Source organism: Ornithodoros turicata, unplaced genomic scaffold (genome assembly GCF_037126465.1).
Source record: "Ornithodoros turicata isolate Travis unplaced genomic scaffold, ASM3712646v1 Chromosome32, whole genome shotgun sequence".
In the NCBI taxonomy this organism is placed as follows: Eukaryota; Metazoa; Arthropoda; class Arachnida; order Ixodida; family Argasidae; genus Ornithodoros; species Ornithodoros turicata.
This window is the reverse complement of record NW_026999357.1, coordinates 866,367-885,896: the sequence shown is the minus strand read 5'-3', so window position 1 is coordinate 885,896 and position 19,530 is coordinate 866,367. Positions and strand designations below refer to the sequence as shown.

The window sequence follows — 19,530 nt, the reverse complement described above, 5'->3', positions numbered from 1 at the left end:
TGCTCTAACGATACGGTTCTTTGAATTCCGTCGATTGCCATCCGATTGATTTCGTGCCATCATGTTGAATATGTAAATAATTGTTCCGATAATGCTGGTAACACTACCACCTTTGTTGTGATCAACATTACTAATTAATGAAATATTTAAAGATATAAAAAATGTAGCAATCCTTAAAACGAGAACGGAAAACAGCAGAGGCTATAACCAGTTAGAACACACTCCTCCTGAGATATGGTGACCTTTGCCACCGACGTAATCAGAGCTACTGTTCTCCGAACACATGTAGGATGCATTATGCGCCAGCTCTCTTCCTGTGGTTATACTCACACATCGAGCTCGATGATGCACATTGGTATCTCATTTCACTCTGTACCTTGACAACATAATTTTGAAGAAGTTGTTCACCACAGCCTTTTGGTTTTAATTGGTCTGGAACACAACTCTTCTTGTAGTCCAACATGCTGCAAAAGATAGCAGACAAATATCTGTTACATGACCCGGACCTTCTCGTGGCTAATAAATTCTACTATTACTATTCGCACTAATTACAAACCAGCTCAGGATTGTAAGACAGACAACACGTGACATTGAATCACAACCCTGCAGGGAATACAAGACGTGATCACATTGAATTCTTCCCGCAATTTTATTTAGATTCAATGAGAAATCAAACTTCCAATTCGTTCAACGTGTACAGGACGACTATTTATCATTGACTGAATTGGACGTTTCCAGTGAAGCTGCCTTCGCAAAACTGGGTTCCGCCGCGTTGTGTTGCGAAGACCGCTACCACGGAATAAGGAACCGAATGAATGAATTGGTGTAATGGGTGCCAATGAGAAAGGCTGATTTGCAATTGATTTAATGAGATCCAGCATTTCATGTATCACAGACTTCGCCAATACAAGGAATGAGAAGTCATTTGGAAGAATTGTTCTAATGGGTATCAATGAGAAACTCCTTTCAAATTGATTGAACGAAATCAAACATGCTGCTTGGCATGTTGGTAATACAATAAGTGAGACGCCAGTTGTTGAAGGAATGGGCGTAATAGTGACCGATGGTACATGTTCATTCTAAAATTGAGTAATGGTATGATTAGCAAGAACGCTGTACGTCCGTGCAGAAAATGAACTAATTCGAGGAAGTGGTCTTATTAGGACAAATGCAATTCCAGAATACGCATTGTATCGAAAAATATGGCACTTAAGGAAATGAAAATTGAATGGAAATGTGAAATTAACATTTATTCCTAACAAATCAAATAGCCGTTGCCCAATGTCGCGGAGGCTGGCCGCTGGTGCAAAGGCCAAGGAGGGCGCGTTGTAACACGTTTTCAATGCCGCACCACAAAGTGATTCGTTCGCCTTGGAAATTGTTGAGAATTGTTGTTGCTGTTGCTCTTACTTGAAGCTATTGTTTTTGCATTCCGTGCAACATTCAACAGCGCTTAAGAGTAAGCGTTTCTCCAAGTCTCCCTCCCCCCCCCCCCCCCCAACGACGTATTCATCAGTCTGTTACCAAACCTCGAAGCGTGAGAATGTACAATTGGCGCTTTTTCTACGTTGTTACCGATGCTTTTAGCATTGCTCGTAGGCGAATATGAGGCTTGAAAGAACACAGCCAGATGTGCGGGAAGATCGCTATGAACGGCGCTGTGTGCAACGGTATGTAATGTGTTTTGTGCATATTTCATACTGACATGCCCTGTAAACGCGCAGTTGTTTGTTGAATATCCCATTCAAGTAGTTGGTTATATTTAAAATAAATAAATACATATAGGATGCATGTATGAGCGTGTGCGATTCCTGCGATGGAAATAAAATGGATGCTGCAAGAGTGCTGATGCGAGCGACTTGGTTTGGATGAAACGTAGACATGGTGTTGAAGGAAGACAGGACGCTACGCAGACAACCGGTTTGTGTGCTTCGTGTGCTCCATATTGCGAGTTAATGCACACACTTCCGTCTATACCCGGTGTGTGCCTCATATGGTCGAAGAGTTGCACAGTTGCAAATGCAACCGTACGACCTGCCAGTTCTGCAAGTTTTTAAAGTGTGGAATAGTTTACGAAGATGCGAGGAGACATTGCACCCAGGATTGTATTGTCCAACCACCTGTAACTGGGCAACTTTAGAAATTGCATTCGTAAGAACAATGAAAATTAAATACAAAGGGAACGCATGCCATAACAGATTCCGCGCATAATGCGCGGCCGCATCAAAAAGCCGCATTCCATGGCGCTTCCCTCCAGCGCTATCCATGGCGCTCTGATCGAGAAAAGCGACTATTCATCCACCCATCCACAACTCATGCGCAGACGCGCGTATTCTTTCCTCTCCGCAGACGCAACCGTTATGTCTCATGTGGACCAGACAGCTAGGGCTGTTGGTGAAATGGCTCGAAGTACACACGTTAATCTTTCTCCAAACCAAACCACATAGGGCGTTGTCCTCTCTAGCAGTACATCATAACTCCTTGGAGTACCGCCAGTGTCGTATGAGGAACCGCAGGCAGCTTAAAGTATCATTATCGACTGGACAGGACATAAAACACCGAAGCCTCTGCCCCGCACGGGTTGGGCAGGAGAAACGTCAGGGGGGGATCGCCCGATACACGCGACGAAGAGCTTACCAGCACAGTCGTTTTTCATTGCTGGACAACAGGCCTCTAGAAATGATGCCGTGTTCCTGTACGTATTTCCTCAAGCACACATCTTCCGCATCGGATATTGCTTTCTGATTGCACTCCAAGCCTGAAGAAGAACAGTACGATATATTTGGGTACTCATAATACGAAGCAGAGTCCGCCTCTGATAACTTGCCTAGGGAATATTCCCTGCTCCCAGATTGACTTGTTACACATAGATATATCAGTTGTAAAAACTGGCGGCGGATAAAAGCGCGTATGTTTTGCTGCCCTCGTTAATTGCCCCCCAGCCTTATCCGCAGCGCCACCAAAACGTTAACAACGACAAATATAACGCAATAAGATCACGTTGCATCACGTTGCGTGCACCAGTCCGCGTCCTGCTAGGGGTCAGAGTTAGGTGGACGGCGCTGGTTTTTGAGGCGGCTTCTCCACGGCTGTGACACATTGCGACATCGCTTGAGTTGTCAAAGGCCGATGTCTAGACTGGCGGGCAGGATGAGCGGACCGTTCACATCGTGCAATATTAACCATGGTTCCAGCAAAAACGGCTCCCGTGGTCGCCTCAGACCAAGAAAACGAAGCTCTGTGCATCTATACCGGTAAACCACCTTTCAGTGATTGGGCTGTTACGTTATGTTACACGCGCGTTTAGTTTTCCTCCCTGTAAAACGTTTTCTTCTTTCATACTTAACTGGTGACACTCGGTCCTGCATTTGCACATGACATCGACACGGAACAGTCATCCCGTAATACCGCCAGCCCCTCCCCGACAGGTACAAGCGCAGTTTATAGGACCGCGTTTTAACGCGCTCATTGCTCGTGTGCATGTTTCGAAGCAGTTTTTTTTCTCTGGTATGCAAAAGCTCTAAGGCCTGGCAATGTATTGGCAAAACATCATTGAAATACAAAGGCGTCTTTTCGGGAAACGACCGCTTAAAATTCCTGTCCCTATGTCTAAGCGTTTGTCTGTTTCAGCGGATACCTGTAAGAGATAAACGCATCAAAATATGGAAATAAATGATACCAAATATAGCAATGGGCAACACCTAAAACCAGGGAAATCACGCGTCGAATTTGGAACAAAATTCCACTAGAGAGCATATTCGTCACTTTCTATATCACAGAGCGTTCGACCTGCGCAACAAAATTTGCGCTTCACCTGCTGGCCTGGATGCATACTAGAGGATACATACTGAAAATTACATTTTGTATTTTAGCACGCGAACTAAATCCTCAAACGGCACATCAAAAGGAGTAACATCATCGGACCGCAGGATGGCAGCTGCAGCCCGGTCAGCACATTCATTTCCTGCAATGCCCACATGGCTGGGCACCCAGCAAATGGTTAACTTGTATCCTTTGCTAGTGATCAATGATGCTAAGTGTCTTGCACGTTGAATAAGGAAGTCAGTGTAGATGACTGATGATGTTTTTTGTTTTGTGGAAACTACATATCGCTTGCAAGGCACTAAGAGAGTCAGTGTAGATGACTGATGATGTGATATGGTTCTGCAAGATAAAGTTAAGCGCCAAAATAATAGCATAAACTTCAGCGCTGAATATCGACATTACCAGATTTAGACGATGTGCCCTTGTCGATGTCGTCGTTACCATTGCGCACGATACGCCTGTGCTTGTTTTTGACCCGTCTGTGTAAAGGTCCACATGATCACCAAAACTGTTCCTCAGTTGTTGAAATTCTTGTTGTAGCACAACTGAGGAAGTATCGTTTTTCCTGTACTTGGTTAATGAGCAGTTGGACTGTGTTGGTGCTGACCATGGAGGAAGATCTTTGCCAGATTCGGATACCAAGGAATTGTATTCATTGAAATCATAACATTGAACCTGGTGTGCAATACGCATGGACAAGGGACATGTAGCAGAGGGTCTGTTAAGAAACCGCTGTCTAAGACGTGTACTTTTGACACATGGAAGCGCCGCATGTTGAGGGTAACTTTTCGTCCTCAACGCATAACGGATAGCGAGATAAGTGCGTCGCCTCTCGAGGGACATCTCATCACATTCAACATATAGGCTTTGTACTGGTGAAGTCCGGAAGGCCCCGAGGACTAGTCGTAGCCCTTGGTGGTGTATGGGGTCCAGACGTTTCAATGTGGAGGGCCGTGCCGATCCGTAAATGATGCTTCCATAGTCTAGCCTTGATCGGACAACAGAGGTGAAAATACGGTGAAGAGTGTGTTGATCTGCTCCCCAAGATCTGTGTGAGAGCACTTTTAACAGAGCCAAAGATTTTGTACATTTCACTTTCAGGCTACTTATATGTGGCAAGAACGTGAGTTTCCTATCAAAAATCAGGCCTAAGAATTTGTGTTCTGGCCTGATGGCAAGAGATATCCCGTTCATATAAAGAGATGGGTCTGGAAGCACCCCTCTCCGCCTTGAAAAAGGCACACACACAGTTTTGTCTGCTGAAAACTTGAAGCCGTTCTCAGTGGACCATTTACTCAGTTTGTTAATGGCAAGTTGCAACTGTCTTTCGCATGTGGCTAAGTTCGAGGATGAACATGAAATCTGTAAATCGTCGACATAGAGTGAGTATGTGATAGTCGCGGGTATAGCTTTGGCAACAGAGTTCATTTTGAGAAGAAACAGGGTGACACTCAGCACACATCCCTGCGGAACGCCATTCTCTTGTACAAACAGGCGGGAAAGGGTTGTACCAAGTCGCACCCTAAACATTCTTCCACTGAGGAAGTCTGAAATGCACTGGAAGAGGCGGCCACGTATTCCACACGATTTGAGATCAAGCAATATACCGTATCGCCACGTTGTGTCATATGCCTTTTCTAGGTCAAAAAAGATTGATACACAGAGTTGTCTTTTAACGAAGGCTTCGCGAATAGTGGTTTCCAGGCGAACAAGATGATCAGTGGTAGAACAGCCAGCCCGGAATCCACACTGGTATCTGTCAAGCAGGTTATGCTGTTCTAGGTAATAGACAACGCGGCTGTTGACCATTCGTTCGAATGTCTTTCCTAAGCAACTCGTGAGTGCTACAGGCCTGTAGCTTGTTGGGTTTGAAGCTTCTTTCCCTGGCTTCAAAAGCGGTATGATTGTTGCAGTCTTCCAATTGGAAGGAAGGTGCCCATCTTGCCAAATTAAATTGAAGAAATATAGTAGTGCTTCTTGGGAAGTTTTAGACAAATGCTGGAGCATGGAATATGTTATACGATCTGGTCCAGGTGATGTTTGCTTTGTTATTGACAGAGCTTTCAAGAGTTCAATCATTGTGAAAGGCATGTTGTAGAGGCACCTGTCACCTCCACTGCCTTGAATTGTTGCTTTTTCAGCACTTTGCTTAATTTTTATGAAGTCTCTACTGTAATGTGACGAACTGGAGACGTTTTGGAAGTGCTCGCCAAGGACATCGGCCTGTTCACTCATGTTTTTGCAAGGTACTCCATTAACATGTAAGAGTGGTATTGTGAATCCTGTGTAATCGCCCTTAATTTTTCTAACTCTGTCCCAAACCACTTTAGAAGAAGTGTTGCTGTTCAAAGATGACAAGAAGATCTTCCACGATGCACGTTTAGCTTCTTTTCTTGTCCACTTGGCTTTCGCTCGAGCTCTCTTAAATTGGATCAGGTTGTCTGGAGTCGGGTACCTACGAAAGATACCCCACGCTCGATTTTGATTTTTCCGCGTTTTCCCGCATTCATCTGTCCACCAAGGTTTAGGACGCTTGGGGAGACGGCCAGATGTCTGCGGGATAGATCGCTCAGCAGCATTTATAATTATCCCGGTGACAAAACGGTTTGCATCTTCAACAGACCTACCAGCTAAGGATGATGCCACAAGACTGGCTTCCTTTTGGAACAAGTTCCAGTCAGCCTTGGACAGTTTCCATCGTGGTGGTCGTGTAAGAAAAGTGTTTGTGGAACCACGAATTGTCAGGACTACGGGGAAGTGGTCACTCCCACGAGGGTTCTGTTCAACGGTCCAGTCAATACAATTATAAATGGAAGGACTACTAAGAGATATGTCTAAGGATGAAAAACTTTGTGTTGAGGAGTTTATATATGTATGTAATCCTGTGTTTAGTAGACAGACTGGTCGTGAAAGGAATAACCTTTCTACCATTTTTCCCCGGCTATCTACCTTTGAACTGCCCCACAAGGGATTGTGGGCATTCAGGTCACCTAGAATTAGGTATGGCTGAGGAAGTTGGTCACAGAGCTGTTCCAAATCTCTCTGTTCTATTACCACTGAAGGGGGCAGGTACAGTGAACATATCGTAATGACCCTGTCCAGGCATACCTGGACAGCTACTGCTTCCAAATGTGTCACGAGTGGGATCTGTTTTGCAGGTGTGGATAGTGGAAGGACCACAGCCACGCCTCCAGATGTACGTGTGGTGTTAATACGATCCTTTCTGAAAACATTGTGTCTGCGAAATGGGTTTATACTTTGTTCATTCAGATATGTCTCTTGTAAGCAAAAACAGACTGCATTGTATTTTTCAAAAAGGTCGTGAATGTCATTTATATTTGAAAAGAGGCCTCGACAATTCCACTGAAGGATTACCTGTCCCATAAAGAAAGTAGTGATAAATAGCAACAAAGAGAGACTGTACATTATGTGGGAGGTGTAACCCTTGGGGGCTTATGTTTTCCTAGGGACGTACTACCCCTGCCTCGGCCTCCTTTTTTCGTTCTCTGTTCCTTCCATGGGGAAGGATTGGGGGGTAGGCTTGACGATGATTTCTGCGACATGCAGTCATCATCGTCAACATCCATCGTGTGTGTGGCAGCCTGGGATGAGCCCCCTGTGAGCCCGTCCCAAACTGACAGCTCGCCATCAACCTCCGTAGAGGTTGTGGCCGCTACTTCCCGGCTGCCCACCTGAGCAGCTGGTGCCAGCGGAAGCAAGCTCTCCGCAGGCTTTTCTTGTGTGGGGGGAGTGTGGGGTGGAGACCCAGAAGTCTGCGTCTCCACAGATTTCCGCAGTGGTGCCACTCCCCGGCGCACCACTTCAGAGAACGTGCCTTTTCTGGCAAATTCTACCTGTGTCTTTGTTTCTCTGTATGAGATATTCTGTGTTACTTTCATTTTGAGTATTTCTTTCTCTTCCTGCCAACGGGGGCAGGACCTGGAGTAGACTGGGTGGTTCCCTTTACAGTTTGCACAGCGGACTTCGTTTGCACAGGACTCTGCAGAGTGGTCCATGCCAGCACATTTTGGACAGATCGCGTGTCCTCGACAGACCTGCGAACCATGTCCAAAACTCTGGCACTTGAAACAGCGTCGCGGATTCGGGATATACGGACGTACATGGCAGTTAAGATAGCCTGCTTTGATGGTCTGAGGAAGCCTGTGCAATTGAAAGGAAAGGACAATGTGCCTCGTCGGGATGTCTTTACCATCCCGACGCATCACAATTCTCCTCGCCGTCACAACGCCTTGGTCTTTAAGCCCTTCCTCGATCTCAGTGTCTGAGCAGTCAAGGAGTTGAGACTCTGAGATGACGCCCTTCACGATGTTAAGTGTTCGGTGTGTGGTCACAGTGACTGATATATCGGCAATTTTGTCAAGTGAAAGGAGAGCGGAGCTTTGTTGCCTTGTGGTTACTTCAATTTGGAGATCTCCTGTGGTCAGCTTTCGAGCATTATAAGACTTCCCTATTGTCCTTTCTAAGTCTCTTGCAATAGTGAATGGGGATACCTTAGCCATGGGTTTGGTCTCATCTTCCGAGTGGACTATGAGGAACTTCGCAAACCAAGGTTCAGGAGTCAAGTCGAGGATTTGCATAGCTGGTGCATCGGTGCAGCGCCTCTTTTGGCGCTGATCATGTTTTTTTATACGAGATGAATCCATAAAAGAGAAGACTGATTCAGTGCAGGAGGTGTGTCGCCCACCATCGAGCCCAACGAGGGAACGTGTCCCACACGCTAACACTTGCCTCTGCACTATACCCAAGTGCAGCTTCTGGAGAGTGAAAGACTGCCCAAGGTTGACCCTTGCCGCCAAAGAAGGTAAAAAGAGGAAAACGAGAGAAAGAAGGAGACCAAGGAAGAGAAAGTAATGAAAAGGGAGATGGCGACTAGCTGAATAATCCTGGCCGGGTCTTCCAGGACCACCCGACTATGGGAAGCAGGGGCCAAAGCGGTGTGTTGCTTTCCCGGAGGGGCCCAGAAGGGTCCTAAACAACCTCCGGGTCCACTCAACCGCCAGGATCCCCCTTTCCCCAGACACGGGAAAGCCACGCACAGCTATACGTGGGGGTCTCCCTCCTGCGGCGACCCAACCGTTGGTGCAGGAGGGGGCTACTGCGGCTGTTGCCGGGCGATGGGGGCGTCAAGTTCCCGACGCCGGGATCATCAATGGCTACATACAACGAGCTAATCAAGACATGTCCGTCCCATCCCAGAGCCAGGCAGATAACGGAATAATGACGCTTTGTTCCTCCTGACTAAAGCCATGCACCTGTCCCCCTTGCAGTTAGTCTAATTGAATCCCAAAAATATTAAGAATCATTCTAGCACTACTCTCATTCAGGGCAGCACTATCGTCAAGACAAGAATGTGTCTTTTCAAAAAGAAAAACAGAACTATATGTAGAAGGAAAGCATAACTGGTCAGGACACCCACTGTTACATCGGGAAAAATTGCATGTTTCTCCGACAACAAGGGGAACAAAAATGCAGAGAAACACTTGAAAAAAGTGGAAAACCAGCATCCAACTATTCTAAGCACACACACTCCTGTTATTCGAAGAACAATACGCATCATAAATCCGTACAAGACAATGCACACCATCGACCAACCTCCCATTTTTCTATTGCTACACTTTTTCCCAGTAACGATCAATGCATTGGTCCAGACACCTGAAAGACTGCATGATGTCATCACTTCCTGCAATCACATCCACATCACACTCCTATTATTTATTGAATTGCAGTATTATTTCTTTTTTCCTACTCTTAATGATATTCATTCTTATATTAAAACTAAAAAAAGAATCGTGCGTGAATGCTGATCTCAGCGATTTTCACTGTAAAGGCTTATCATGGTCATTAGAATCACAACAGCAGTAAACTACCACTGCTCTTTGAAATAATAATTGTGACCCTGGAACACTCAACATCATAACCCGGCTTACGTAATACATGGCGCTCAACCTTTTCTATGCCCATACATTCCCTGTCTGAGGCTACACCTGCGAGCAAAAAGGCACGAAAGCCTGGGGGCAAAGTTCCATTCGCGCTCGTCGGAGGACTACACAGAACGCCGTTACGCGAACAGATATATGATGTGATTGCATTCCGACTATATTAATGATTATTGCATTGCAGTTTAGAAAGACTATCACAAAAAGTCCGTCCTACACTCAACTATAATTTAGGAACCTTAAAATTCTACTTTCTATGGAAACTATAATTGCCCTGTTACTTGTTAATCCCTGTTAATCACTATTAATCAAGCGCTCCAATTTTTTCTCTTCCCATTTCAGCCTTGTCATGCAGTGAAGCAGTCTCACGTCCAAAATAATTAATTTACACTAAGGGTGGCGTGCTTGGAATTTCTGTCCTGCACTCAGATGCAAGCATTTCTGCACAAATACCCATAACTGCAAACAGCTTACTTCCTCAACACGCCGTGCTCCTAATGACATCTAACAAACAAAAACATACAAACCCTCTTCTCAAGAATTCAGCTGTACCATGCAGCTTTCTTCTGCATAAAACCGGTGAAAAAGGGAATGGGAAACAAAAAATTGTGCGCACTTGTTGGTGAATTGCAATGACTTCAAAAACCGAAGCATACGCTAATAAACTAAGAAAAAGACACCCATTTCTGCTATCAGGTAATTCTTGCATGGTGCTACATACACAGACGCATTGCCCTTGCGTAAAGAAAGCACAGGACAAGGGCACACAAATTCCTTTAAGCGAGCAGGGGAAAGGCTTAAAACGGAGTGCTCAGGAATAATAGCAGACTCACCACACACCAGTACGAAACTCAATGGCTAACACAAGATAACAAGATACTAGCGACGGGTAAAACTGTAACAAGAAGGACACTGCTAAACAAGCCCCAACATGCCATGGTGACGTCGCCATCCAGCATAAAACAGTGCGCTTACTCAGGGAATCGGTAACGCGCGCGCGTCGCGTGTCCAAGCGTGGGGTGGGGTGGTGTGTGGCATGGGGTGCGATTCTAGCGCACTGTTTTATCACTTAAACAGCAGTAGAGCTGACATTGTAGTACCCTCGCGATAAATATTTTATTGCAGCGACAGCAGAATGTATTCAGAAAGGCTTCGGGTGCGTAAAGTCAGCCCAAGGCGTGTTGATGCAAGCGCACTGCTCTATTGGGTTCCCAAACTTGCAGCCCACGATGCTGGAATGATTATTTGATTTTTTTATTCGCGACGGTCGGCTGGCGATAACCTATTACATCGGGAACGAAGACCTATTGTTTCGCATTCGTATACGTATATCTCTGTACCGCGTTTTGACGATGGTAGGATAATTATTGACCTGAGGAGTAATATGAATTTATGTGGTTGTGAATTGACTTTGGGTTTACACTCGATGTGACTACAAAAAATGTGACAGTGCGCGTAATCGTTTGTGAAGCTGGGACCCCACTTGACAAGTAAGTTCTTTGTGTGGTCCTTTTCGGGTGGCACGAGCGATAAATTTATGCACTATTGCGTGAAATATTGGGTTAAAACAAAGGTAGTCGCGTTTGCATTGCTATCTGTAGGATAGGCCGAGCGTTTTTAACGGAATTGTCTCGCGAACCTGGTGAAGTCTTTGATTTGGGCAGGCTATTTTATGAGTGCCCGACGCCGGTTCTGTTGCGGTACATTTGATATGCTTTCCTGAAGCAGTTTGCTTTGTTCTTGTAGTGTGATTCATGCCTTTAGCTCCAATTCTATCAGTAGAAATGAATAGGAGTGTTTGTTTGTTTGTTAGTATGTGTCTGTCACGTTCGTAGTGCTGTTCAAGCTTTGTTTTCTTTGCAAAAATTCATACTTTATGGTATTAAGCTGTCCAAGAAGAAGTGACTTTCCCTGTTCGCTTAAGATAATTTGTGTGTCCTTTTTCTCTGCTTTCTTCACGCAGGGACAATGCAATTGTGTATTTAGCATTTTGCAATATATTATCTGATAGCAGAAGTGGGTGGGTCACAGTTTATTAGCGTGTGCCTTGTTATTTTATTTTTTCTCTTATAGCTATGCGAGCAAAAGTGCGTGTAATTTTTCACTGCCCTTTTCTTATTTTCTCTACTTTTATGCAGAAGAAAGCCTCCTGGTAAAAGCTGAATAATGTTCTATCAGTGGAAGTGGGGTTGTTTGTTTAATTTTGTTGGGTGCTCGATATGTTGATGAAGTAAGCAGTGCTTAATTTTGCAGTTATGAGTTTTTGAGCAGAAATGCTGGTATCTGAGCACAGAGTAGAAATTTCTATATTTCTCTGCTCCCTAAGAAAATTTGTACGTCATTTTCCGAGCAGGAAATAGCAAACCGCGTTTAGTTTACACGAAATAGAAAAATGAAGTTGTGTATGCTCTATGATGTTCTGTCGCAGGCTTAGGCCTTTTCCCCGATGCGCAGTATTTTGTATGCGATGTCACATGTCTAGACTTGTTCAGTAGTGTCTTTCTTGCTGCAATATTTACCCTCCGCTAATGTCTTGTTGTCGTCTTGTGTTAGAAGTTGAGCTTTGTAGCGATGTGCGGTAACGCTGCGATTATTTCTGAGCGCTCCGTGTTAAGCCTTTTCCCCGTCGTGTGTTGTATGCGTTGTCCTGTGCGCGTGCGTGCGTGCGCGCGTGTGTGTAATTGCTTAGCAGTATCGTATGTGCTGCCCGAGAAGAAGTGATTTCCCCTGATCGCGTAACGTAATTTGTGTATACCTTTGTCTTGTGCTTTCTTTACCCAGGGACAATGTAGCTGTGTGTATCACATTATGCAATAATTTTGTGATAGTAGAAGTGAGTGCCTTTTTCTCAGTTTATTAATGTGCACTACTGTATCTTGCAGTTACAGGTATGGGAGTGCAAGTGCGTGTAATTTTTCACGACTCTTTCTTCTTTCACTGTTTTTACTCAGTCAGCATCCAGGCAGAGCAGAAGAAAGCCGCTTGGCATATAGCTGAGTGCATGAGAATTGAATTTCTTTGTTTGTTTTTTGTTAGATGTTGTTGAGTGTCAGTATTCACTTTGCTTGATATGTTGATGGAGTAAGCTGTTTGCAGTTGTAAGTATTTGTGCAGAAACGCTGGTATCTGAGCGTGGAGGAGAAATTCCTATAAAGCACCTCTCATTGTGCAATCCTGAGCTGCTGTCTGTGTGTGCGCGCGCGCGCGTGTGTGCTTTTTTCCTGGTCATCATGGCATGTTGGGGCTTGTTTAGCAGTGTCTTTCTTGTTACAAATTTACCCGCCACTAGTATCTTGTTGTTATCTTGTGTTAGCCGTTGAGTTTCATAGCGGTGTGTGGTGACTCTGCTATTATTCCTGAGCGCTCAGTTTTAAGCCTTTCCCTGCTCGCTTAAAGGAATTTGTGTGCCCTTGTCCTGTGCTTTCTTGTGGCAATGAGTCTGTGTATGTAGCATTATGCAAGAATTACCTGATAGCAGAAATGGGTGTCTTTTTCTTAGTTTATTACCATATGCTTCAGTTTTTGAAGTCATTGCAATTCAACCACAAGTGTGCACAATTTTTTGTTGCCCATTCCCTTTTTCACCGATTTTACGCAGAAGAAAGCTGCATGGTAGAGCTGAATTCGTGAGAAGAGGGTTTGTATATTTTTTGGTTGTTAAATGTCATTAGGAGCACGGTGTGTTGAGGAAGTAAGCTGTTTGCAGTTATAGGTATTTGCGCAGAAATGCTTGCATCTGAGTGCAGGACAGAAATTCCTAGCACGCCATCCTCAGTGTAAATTAATTATTTTGGATGTGAGACTGCTTCACTGCATGGCAAGGCTGAAATGGGAAGAGAGAAAAAATTGGAGCGCTTGATTAATAGTGATCCAAGTAACAGGGCAATTATAGTTTTCATAGAAAGTAGAATTTTAAGGCTCCTAAACTATAGTTGAGCGTAGTACGGACTTTTTGTGATAGTCTTTCTAAACTGCAATGCAATAATCATTAATATAGTAGGAATGCAATTCACATCATATATCTGTTACCGTAACGGCGTTCTGTCTAGTCCTCCGTGGAGCGCGAATGGAACTTTGCCCCCAGGCTTTCGCATCTTTTTGCTCGCAGGTGTAGCCTGAGACAACGAATGTATGAGCATAGAAAAGGTTGAGCGCCATGTATTACACAAACCTGGTTATGATGTTGAGTGTCCCAGGGTCACAATTATTATTTCAAAGAGCAGTGGTAGTTTACTGCTGCTGTGATTCTAATGACCATGATAAGCCTTTACAGTGAAAATCCCTAAGATCAGCGTTCATGCACGATACCTTTTTTAATTTTAATGTAAGAATGAATATCATTAAGAGTAGGAAAAAGAAATAATCCTGCAGTTCAATAAATAATAGGAGTGTTTCTCAGTCTTTCAGGTGTTTGTAGCAATGCATTGATCATTACTGGGAAAAAGTGTAGCAATAAAAAAATGGGAGGTTGGTCAATGGTGTGCATTGTCCTGGACGGATTTATGATGAGCACTCTTCTTCGAATAACAGGAGTGCGTGTGCTTAGAATAGTTGGATGCTGGAAGTGTTTCTCTGCATTTTGTTCTCCTTGTTGTCTGACAAACATGCGATTTTTCCTGACGTGACAGTGGTCGTCCTGACATGCCCAGACCTGTTCAGTCATGCTTTCCTTCTACATGTACTTCTGTTTTTCTTTTTGAAAAGAAACATTCTTTTCTTGTCAATAGGGCTGCCCTGAATGGGAGTAGTACTAGAATGATTCTTAATATTTTTGCGATTCAATTAGTTCAGAGAGTAACCGCAAGGCGGACAGGTGCATGGCTTTATTCAGGATGAACAAAGCATCATTATTCAGTTGCCTGCAAGGCTGGGCTGCCTGGCTCGGATGTAACAGACATGACTCGATTAGCTCGTATGTAGCTATGGATGGTGTTACTTGTTAGGATATTTTGTTTTCTCCTGTATTCGTAAGTCTCATTTAGTCAGACTTTGGGAATGAAATGCTTAATTCCTACAATCACCTCTCATGTGTGGTGTTTTTCTGCAATACTTTTTCTGTTTCCTATGCAATCATTACAGTAGATTGTAGTATAATTGTGGGAAAGTGGTTCAATAAATAACAGCTCCCCTGTCTAGGGCTTATGCATGCTTGAGCCACGCAGCTGCATGCTTGCGTGATGACGTCATACCGCGACTCTATTGTTTCAGGTGGACCTTGTCCAGAGGAGATGGGTTGGACATTAGTGGAAAAAACAGTGTAGCCCTGACACAATAGGATGACGTCACGACCAATGAGCAAAGCCTGCAGAGGGCACAAGGATTCACTTCTCTCTTGAGCACTGGCGGGTGTGGACGCGATAATTGTATTCCTAGCAATTGTGGTGGCCGTTAGTGGAAGAGCGTAGCTTCGTCGGGGGTTCCGTTTGCCTCTGATGGGGTGCGGATATGTGGTTCGTCCCTAGTGAATGGTGTGTGACAATTTCGGTGGATTTTGGGACGAGCAGATTTACAAGGAGGGAATGCGGTGTACATGTCCGATGATGGTGATTGTCTTTCCACTCTGTTCAAGTGTTTTTCTGTGTTTGCTTTCCTCTGTTGCCCAGCGCACGTGCGATTTTTCCTCGTGTAACAGCGCTCCTGACATGCCCCGACCTGCATGCTTTCCTCATTGATGCATCTAGCTTTGCATTTTTTTGTTTTTTGGATGAGAAAGATTGATGTTGATCATTCTTGTCTTGACGATGACACTAGTGCTGCCCTGAATGGGAATAGTGCTAGAACGATTCTTAATAATTTTGCGATTAAATTAGTTCAGAAACTAACCACAAGAGGGAAGATGCATGGCTTTATAGAGGAGAAAAAAAGCATTACAATTCAGTTCTGTGCCTGGCTCTCGGATGGAATGGACGTATCGTTCTGCGCTCCTGTGACTGCCGTTGTGGTGGGCTTATTTGTTGTGTAACTAATGCTTTCCCTCGTGGTAACTTTGTCCCCGCTTTGTTTGCGGCTTTCATGCCCATGCATGTCGAGTGCTGGTTGCTGTTGTCCAGGCATCCTCACCATTCCATTTTGTATCTTCTTCTGCCTTGGAAACGAGAGTAGTGCTGGCGTGATTCTTAATAATTTTGTCATGAGATTAGTTGAGAAAGTAACCGCTAGGGGGTGCAGCTGCGGGACTTTATACAGGAGAAAAAAACATTACGAGTGGGTTCTCTGCCTGGCTGTCGGATGTCGCTCCCCGTGACTGCTGTTGTGTAACTAATTATTTTTGTTGTTAGCTATTGATAGTTAGCATATTTACTCTTGCTTTCCCAGCCTCTGTATTATGAGTGTTGTGCTCCTCGCATGTCCAGAGCTGTCCTAACCTGGCCAGACATGTCATGATGACGTCACAGCTGACGTCACAGGATGTCCTGAACTGGTGGTCATAGCTGTGATGCTTTGCAACCTTCCTCTGTGCTCCGTCGCCCAGCAATGGTCAGCGGCCGTTCCGGACCGCCTTCTTCAAGATGGCGTCGTTGATCTTCAACTAAACTCCTTCTCTACACTCTATCTCTATCTATTTTTTTTATTTATGGATACAGGTTGCCGCCAACTCACAGCTGGCCTGAACACGAGTTAGACGCTCTCCAATTAGTGTGATGACTCACTGGATGATGCTGATTACTGTGGGGGGTCCCAATTAACTCTAATTGCTAATTAAATCGTGTTTAAGGCTAGTTGTGAGTTGGCAGCAGTCTGTGTCCAGTAATTACTACTGTGACAGGCAACAAAGTGAGCGGCACGGCTGGTTCTAGTTAGATATGCAAGTAGAAAGTTACCTTGTGCCTTAATTATGTGCACCTGTATGCAGTCAAATCTTTCATTGTTTAGACTTTTGTAAAAAGTAAAATAAAAACAGAGCAACAGCAATGACATCTTGCACCCATGGTAGTTATTATATCTTTTGGGGGAAAACGCCAGATGTCTTACGTATCCTCAAACGAACATTTACTTTGAAATCGCTAATGTTTGCTATGCAAATGAGTCGAAGCCGAATCTCCAAACCTCTAGAGCGCAAAAGGAGCGACGCTCATTCCACGTCAAAGGGCCACGTGGTTTCGAACGATCAAGCTCATCGCAGTACGGGCTGTTCAGATGGATCGGCCCCGTTTCAGGCCCATATTAGCTGCCGACAGCCAAGGTCTTGTCGTTTTGGCGCTCGAGAACTGCGTATACTCGGCACAGAAAACACTTGCGATTTATTTCTCGAGCCTGCTCGTCTTCGGATTTTAGAAAACGGGTTAGTATTTAAATAACGAATGGCTAAAAATCTGCTATCTCTCATTAAATAAATTTGAACTAACAAATACATTTTAGGGAACTAGGCGTGCAATGTCGTGTCGTAAACGATGTCAGCTATCTTGGGAGCAGCTTGTACATTTTATGGTGTATGTTGTGTCATTGCAAAAATTTAAATAACCCACCATCGACAGATAGGCCTGGTCGCCCAGCGTTGCAGCGCGAAACTAGCGAAAAATTATTTGCGGTAATTTCATTTGGTGGAGGTAAGGTCTCGAATTTCTGTTGTTCTTTTTTTTTTCTTCTCATGATCCCATGCGTTTACTGAGGGCTTTTGAGTTGTATAATAGTCCGACATTCTGGGAGTTGAGAGGTGCATTCACGAGTTGTTTTTAAGTACTAACTGAGACAACTATTTCATAAATTGTTGAATCTTACGTAAAGAGTGAAGCCCACATTGCTTCGGCGCAAAGTACCTACCTGTAGATGTTACCAGCAGTGCCATGTTGTTGAACATGGTGGTATGTATAGTCTTAACCTGGTCACACCTCCAGCTTTATTAAGCTAATTATTACAGAATAAAGGAATTAAAAGTTGATTTCATTTTTTCTTTTATTATTGGGACGATAATGGCAACAGGGGCAGCAGTGCTTGTGAAATATGGTGCCTTTATCGCTCGATTTAGAAACACGACTGTTGACACAAGCCATGTAACATGCTTTATGCCACTGGCATTCTTTTTGTTATTTGATACTCACAGACTGGCTTCGATGTTCCACAATCAGCGTTGATGTCCTTGAAGAACCGCTCAAGAAGAACCGTCACATCGCATCCTTGTCTTGCGAGTATTTCCGGAACACAAGTCCTGCTGTATTCGATCATACTGGAAGAGATATGACGTAAGCAATGATCTCCTAAATTACAGAGACATTCTGACGCCATCCCGTAACATCCCTTGATTGAGCCACGCAGAATAAGCAGCACAGTGAACTGCGCAGGAGAGATGAAACAGTTTTTCTCCTCACTCGAAGCGGCAAGCCACCTCAAACGTAAGTCGAGATGATTTGGAATCAGTCAAGTTCCGTGAGAAATATCGTGTCGCCCTTACTGGCCAAGTTTTTTTGACGAAATCATACACCCCCCTCCCCACCCCCTGTTCATACAGCGGACCTACATCAGTAGCCGAGTCGAGCTGAACTGTACCCGACACTGCTTACATGAAGCCGCTCAAATGCGAGCCTATCGCAGCGAATGCGATTTCCAGTTTCTCTTTCTGGGCCCGCCTGTACAGGCCTTGCACTGACTGTATGGCTGTCTCGGACGCAACGACAGGATGGACTCGGTCGCACAGTTCGCTCGATCAGAATTCGGCCCGAGCGCGTTTACATGCACTTCGGTGATCGCGTCGAGCGGGTCAACCCACCCCCGCTGTCGATTATTGCTACTCGACTCGGCGCGGGTTCATCTCGACTCAACATCGTTTACATGAGCGAATTGAACTCGACAACTCGACCCGCTAATGTCCCACTAATCTGTATGCCGCCAATATAGAGGAGAAGCAAGCACAAGGAGCTGCAAGGAGAAAGAGCAAGAAGAAAGAGGAACAGACTACAGACAATGAGCTCAGCCTGCAGAATCATTCATCCTGGCTTTCCTGCAAATTGGCATGCAACCACCGAGTACGTTAGCACACTCGCTAGTCAGCTAGTACGTCCCCCAGAAAGAGCGCCCGGTTGAAAAACACTAGAGAAAATATCATTGAAACATAGCATTCTCTCAGAATTTCTTACAGAAGCGACTTCATCTCTCAGAATTTCCTACAGAGGATACAGGTTCGTATACATATTCTCACAGGCACATCAATCAGAAAATATCCTGTGGAATAATTCAGGGTCTGGCCTTGCGATTTCTATGAGAAAACAATTCATACAGGACTGACTTTCTCACGAACCTCGCTTCAGTCTTAAGAGAAATTTTGAAGGATATTTCCCTGTCGGATGAACATGAAGCAAGAAATGGCGGACCGCAGAGAGTGATATGTCGTCCGTGTTGGAAAGTAGTTCATGCGATTTCGTATGTTTGTGAATAATCCCTGTTAGGTAGAAGTGCCATGGTTGCTCCGTTTTGTCGTTCCAAGTGAAACTATCAATTTTATAACCCATTATGATATTCCATCGTACATTAGTGGAGGCGTTTGTTCCAACCGCCAGCAAGCTAGTTAGTCTGCTTTGAAACGAGGAAGCGCATGGACGCAGCTATGCATCTCAAGCAAATACCGCATGACATTAAGGATTTTCGTCGCATTTGAGGTTTGTAGCACGTGTGCGTGTCGCATATAATCGTCGGTGCTGTGTATTCCCATTCTTTATGAGTCTTTACCACTGTTTACAGGTATCCTGTGGATCGGAAGGTAGAATGCTGTGAGATCGTTATAGCAAACGTGCTTTGGGCAAACGGTATGTTACAC

General features: G+C 44.6%; 1 long non-coding RNA gene across 1 annotated transcript; it reads right to left on the bottom strand.

Annotated features, from left to right (window-relative positions):
- Window positions 1-421: 421 nt before the first annotated feature.
- On the bottom strand, window positions 422-17,936 carry LOC135373810 (uncharacterized). Its single transcript, XR_010416596.1, has 3 exons — window positions 17,822-17,936; window positions 2,638-2,758; window positions 422-464 (listed from the first exon to the last, which is right to left on the bottom strand). It is a non-coding gene; the product is annotated as an uncharacterized LOC135373810 (long non-coding RNA).
- Between the last annotated feature and the right edge of the window lie 1,594 nt (window positions 17,937-19,530).